This window comes from Triticum urartu, chromosome 3A, assembly GCF_056163025.1.
Source record: "Triticum urartu cultivar PI428250 chromosome 3A, HENAU_Tu73, whole genome shotgun sequence".
NCBI classification, from domain to species: Eukaryota; Viridiplantae; Streptophyta; class Magnoliopsida; order Poales; family Poaceae; genus Triticum; species Triticum urartu.
Genome location: NC_141875.1, coordinates 614,313,334 through 614,319,450, shown reverse-complemented (window position 1 = coordinate 614,319,450; position 6,117 = coordinate 614,313,334). Strand labels below are relative to the sequence as shown.

The following is a 6,117-nucleotide window of genomic DNA, read 5'->3' as shown; positions in this document are numbered from 1 at the left end:
CCACTCCTTAGGAGCTTGTTTAAGGCCATATAAAGACTTTAATAACTTGCACACCTCTCCTTCTTGACCAGGTACTACAAAACCATCTGGCTGATCCATGTAAATTTCCTCCTTCAACTCTCCATTGAGGAAAGCCGTCTTAACGTCCATTTGATGAACGAGAAGACCATGTGAGGCAGCCAGTGATAGTAGCACCTGAATTGTGGTCAGTCTAGCCACGGGTGAGTAAGTATCAAAGAAGTCTTCACCTTCTTTCTGGGTATAACCCTTGGCCACAAGCCGTGCCTTGTACTTTTCAATCGTACCATCAGGTCTAAGCTTCTTCTTGAACACCCACTTACATCCTACAGGTTTGCACCCATAAGGACGGTCAGTGATCTCCCAGGTACCGTTAGCTAAGATGGAATCCATCTCGCTACGTACAGCTTCCTTCCAGTAGTCAGCATCAGGAGATGCATAGGCTTCTGAAATAGTCCTGGGTGTGTCATCCACGAGGTACACAATGAAATCATCACCAAAAGACTTTGCAGTCCTCTGTCTCTTACTCCTCATAGGAGTTCCATTGTTACCCTCAATAGGATTCTCAACGTGTTCCATCGCAATGGTGGGTTCAGGAATTACAGTGAATTCCTCACTAGATGGAGTAGGTATCTCCTGATTTGATGAACTCGACATATCCTTCATAGGAAATATATCCTCAAAGAAAGTTGCATCATTTGATTCCATAATCGTACCAACATGCATGTCGGATACCTCAGATTTTATTATCAAAAATCTATAGCCGATGCTATGAAAAGCATAGCCCAGAAGAACACAATCCACAATTTTTGGTCCAAGCTTGCGCTTCTTGGGAATTGGTATATTGACTTTCGCCAAACAACCCCAAGTACGTAGGTAAGAGAGTTTCAACCTTTTCCTTTCCCATTCCACAAATGGAGTCATGGTCTTATGCTTTGTGGGAACTCGGTTTAGGACATGACACGCAGTCATTAGCGCCTCCCCCCACCATTCCTTGGATAGACCCGAAGTGTCTAACATGGTGTTAACCATATCAGTTAGAGTTCGGTTCTTTCTTTCGGCTACCCCATTTGACTGGGGTGAGTAGGGAGGCATCCTCTCATGGATTATACCATGTTCCGCACAAAGCAAATCAAATTCATTGAAAAAATACTCTCCACCACGATCGGACCTAAGCCGTTTAATTTTTCGATCAAGTTGGTACTCTACCTCAGCTTTATAGTTTTTAAAGAAAGTCAAAGCCTCATCTTTTGATTTCAGAAGATACACATAACAATATCTAGTGGAGTCATCAATCAACATCATGAAGTATCTCTTTCCACCTTTTGTCAACACGCCATTCATCTCACAAAGATCAGAATGTATAAGCTCAAGTGGCGCCAGGTCTCTTGCCTCTGCAGTCTTATGGGACTTGCGAGGTTGCTTAGCTTGCACACATACTTGGCACTTGGAGCCTTTGACAGTAGAGATTTTCGGAATTAAATTCATATTGGCTAACCGCGTCATGCAACCAAAGTTAATATGACAGAGTCGTGAATGCCAAATATCAGACTCATTATTGTCGCAAACATTATTAATAAGTTTAGTGCAAATATCTGACAAAGATAGGCGGAACAAGCCACTGCACTCATAGCCTTTTCCAACAAATTGTCCACACTTAGAAATTACAACTTTATTGGATTCGAAAACCAACTTAAAACCATCTCGACATAAACGTGAACCGCTAACGAGATTTTTATTGATGGACGGCACATGATGAACGTTCTTCAGACACACAGTCTTCCCCGAAGTAAACTTCAGATCGACCGTACCAACACCTCGAACGATGGCATGTGACCCGTTCCCCATCAGCACGGGTGAAGTCCCTGTTGCCTGGTAAGAAGAAAACATGGAGGCGTCAACACAAACATGTACATTGGCACCGGTGTCAATTAACCAATCAGGGGATTGAAATACTGAAAGGATGGTAGGAAAAATACCGTACCCTGATTCCTTCATATCAGTATCACCGATGACAACATTAGCGGACTTGCCGCTCTTCTCATGTTCGCGCTCCTCAAAGCGGTTAGGACACTTCGGAGCCTAGTGATTAGGATCACCGCAGACATGGCAAAGTCCCTTCCCCTTCTTATGAGAATTCTTCTTGAAGTTGATAGAATGTGATGGCTTGTTCTTTGTATCAAACTTGCCTTTGCCCTGAGTTTTGTTCTTATTGTTTTTGAACTTGTTGGGCTGGCAGTTCTTCTTCTGTACCATGTGGGCACTAGAACCTCCCTCGGCAACTCGAGCACGTGTGTCCTTTGCTCTCGCCTTCTCTTCAACATCAAGAGTACCAATGAGATCCGCAACGGAAAACTCATGTCTCTTGTGTTTCAGGGAAGTAGCAAAATTGTTCCATGAAGGTGAAAGCTTGGCAATGATGCCTCCGGCAACAAATTTGTCCGGCAACACACACTTGAAGTACTCAAGTTCTTTTGCGAGCGACTGTATCTCATGAGCCTGCTGTACAACAGGGCGCTCATCAGTCATCTTGTAGTCATAGAATTGCTCCATGACGTACAACCTGCTGCCGGCGTCCGAGGCACCAAACTTGGCCTCGAGCGCAGCCCACATGTCCTTGCCATTGTCAAACGACATATACGAATCCACAATGGAGTCATCAAGAACACTCAGAAGAGCGCCATTAAAGAGGGTATCGATCTTCTCAAAAGCTTCCAGCTGTGCTGGATTAAGATCGCCCGCAGGCTTGCCCTTGGTGGCATCATAGCAGCCCATGGTCTGAAACCAGTAGACTGCTCTCGTGCTCCACCTCTTATATTGCGCCCCCTAAAGGCAGGCGGCTTCAGATGTGCAGCAAAACCACTCGGAGTAAATTGCCTATAATCAGGTTTTTGGATTGTTGGAAATATGAGCAAATTACTACGAGATTTAATCCGAATAAACAGAAGATAAATCATGACCACAGCAGCAGAGATTAAACTAATCATGCGAACTAGCATAGCAGATGAACATATCACATCTAGGGCACATACTAGAAGCATGAATTCTACCACGATCTTGAACAGGAAGGATATAATCACATACGGTGCAGCGGGTGCAGCACCGCCGGCGTTGACGTTGTCGCCCATGTCGTCGAGGATGAGGTTGCCGAGGTCGGGGAAGAAGTCGTCATTCGCGAAGTCGTCGCTGCCAGTAGTCGCGCGAGTGCGCTCCCCAAAAACCTGATCGCCCCTCTCCCGTACAGGATCACGAGAGGCAGGGTTCCGGAGGCCTGCTGTCCCTTCTCGCAGTGCACGCCGGAAGGAGGGATGGAGAAGACTTTCTTGGCGGCGCAATGATCTAGAACGGTGGTGAGAAACCATATGAAGCGACGGCGGCTAGGGTAGACGTTTGCCTGACTATATAGTGCGGGCCGGGTAGGTCGTGGGAGTAAACCCCATGTCCGAGTTGTCACGATCCAAAAGAATCGGAAACGGTTCAGTAATTAACGCGTCCGTTAATTATTAATTAATGACTCATTAATTTTCCCATGCTCAATCCCGCAACCCGCGTCGCGGCGCGGCGCGGCGAACGAGGAGGAGGAGCGCGCGTGTAGGTCTCCTCTTCTCATGCTCATACAAGTGGTAGAAGACCTCACCTTATAAAGAGGTGCAACTCTCTCTCAACTTCCGGGGTGGGACTAAACTTTAGCCTCACTCACTCCACTCACATGTGTGCATGAATGGGCCAGGAGAATTTCAGAATTTTAGTTCGGCTTTGGGCCAAAGGCCTACTAGCAAAATTCCAACATTCATCTCCCTGGGAAGTGGAGGCGATTGACTGCTCCAGTTCCGGCTCTCGAAGAGACGGAGACCAAACTGCTGCAGCTCCGTTTCCCAACTGCATTAATGCAGCCGTGTGAACGTGCTCTGAAATCACGCTGCCATAACTTGCACGCACCAGGAAGACGAGGGGGTACTCCTTTCTAATTCACCCTCTTTACGCTCCATTTCTTCCATATATAGCGACTGGTTGGAATGCCATTGCTAATCTCCTACGCCAATTCACTCCTCCGCACATACTCCATATCAGATTTCTGCCAAGTTCTGCCCATCTGCCATGTCATTTGCCAGCGTGTCTCTCGTCGGCGATGGCAAGGCCGTCGGCCACGCCATCGACATCCCCACTGCCAGTGGGTACCACCTGCTTGTGGTTAACCGCTACTCGCACACCAAAGCCACTATATCCAATGGCACGAAGATCGTCTCTCTCCCTTTCATGATAGGAAGTCATCGTTGGCGCATCAGCTACTATCCTAATGGCGACCGCTCAGGGAGCGCCGACTCAATATCTCTCTTTCTACGTCTTCTTGACGAAGATGTTGCAGAGGCTTTAAACGTGCAGTCCATTTTTAGTTTTGTCGACGACCATGAGAAGCAAGATTCAGCATATATACGTGCAAGCAAGGCAGATATCTTCTCAAGCTGTAAGAGATGTTGGGGTTACAAGAATTTCATGAAAAGAGACGTCCTTGAGAAATCAAAGCATCTAAAGGATGATTGTTTAACCATCCGATGTGACGTCGCCATTGCCACGACAGTTGATCTCTTCATCAAGGTACCGCCTTCTAGTATAAAACAGCATATTAGTGACCTCCTCCTGTCCAAGAAGGGCACAGACATGACATTCATGGTGTGTGGTGAGAAGTTTGCTGCCCATCGATGCATGCTTGCAGCTCGATCTACAGTCTTCAAGGCGGAGCTGTTTGGATCCATGAAGGAGCGCAAAATAGGAAGCGTCATAGATGTAGAAGATGTGGAGGCAAAAGTGTTTGGTGCCTTGCTTAACTTTATTTACACCGATTCACTGCCTGACATGGAGATAGACATGTCGGAGGATGAAGGAGAAGCCCAAGAAGCACTGTGGTTGCAACACTTGCTTGCAGCGGCCGATAGATATGCTCTCCAAAGGCTGAAAGCACTCTGTGAAGAAAAGTTGTGCACTCACATAAACGTGAGCTCGGTGACGACTATTCTCACTCTAGCTGAGCAGCACAGCTGTTGTGGATTGAAGGAGGTTTGTTTTGAGTTCATAAAGACTCCGGCTAATTTGAAGGAGATAACGGCTGCTGACGGCTTGGAGGAAATAACTAGAACCTGCCCATCTCTTCTAAAGGAGCTCATTGCTAAGTTCGCTTCCTAAAATCTATAAAAACCGTAAGTTTTTACTGTATTTTAAAAAATTACTATTTTGACATCCACTCAAGATTTAATTCATCACTGTTTTAGAGTATGTTTAACATCCGCGCCAAGCTTCTCGTGCGCTTCAAAGAACAGCGTGTTGCACTTTTGTTTCCTTGGCACCATTCAGTGTGACTTCATGTTGTGGCTGAAAGAACAATTTAACTAGATGCATCATGTGCGCTTTGGCCAAAAAGAAAAAGAACTGAATTTATCGTGCACATCATTCAGAGATTTTTGTTTCCCAATTCAAAGAAACAATGCAGTGTCTTGCATTGTAATGTGCCTTTTCTTAATCAGTTGTGACATGAATCTTCTTTTCTTTCCTTCAGGCGCGAACTCAGTTGGCATACAGTCATGTTGACGGGAGACCTGGACAGTCTAGCTTCATGATGATGCCCTCGAGTTATCAAAGATATCCGCACCAAACTTTCGCTAAAGGATGTTTAGGGTTTGTTCCTTTGTTCCTGTCTGTAACATGTGCTCAAGAAGGTGTATTTTGGTCTAGAGGGAGATCAAGTGCTGTTTTTTTTGAAAGGAGGTCATGTTGGAAATATGCCCTAGAGGCAATAATAAAAGGATTATTATTATATTTCCTTGTTCATGATAATTGTCTTTTATTCATGCTATAATTGTGTTATCCGGAAATCGTAATACATGTGTGAATACATAGACACCAACATGTCCCTAGTAAGCCTCTAGTTGACTAGCTCGTTGATCAATAGATAGTCATGGTTTCCTAACTATGGACATTTGATGTCATTGATAACGAGATCACATCATTAGGAGAATGATGTGATGGACAAGACCCAATCCTAAACATAGCACAAGATCGTATAGTTCGTTTGCTAGAGTTTTTCCAATGTCAAGTATCTTTTCC

The 6,117-nt window shown here is 45.3% G+C and overlaps 1 pseudogene; it reads left to right on the top strand.

Annotated features, from left to right (window-relative positions):
- Positions 1–4,116: 4,116 nt before the first annotated feature.
- LOC125548869 (BTB/POZ and MATH domain-containing protein 1 pseudogene) lies at positions 4,117–5,199 on the top strand (annotated as a pseudogene).
- The last annotated feature ends 918 nt before the right edge of the window (positions 5,200–6,117 follow it).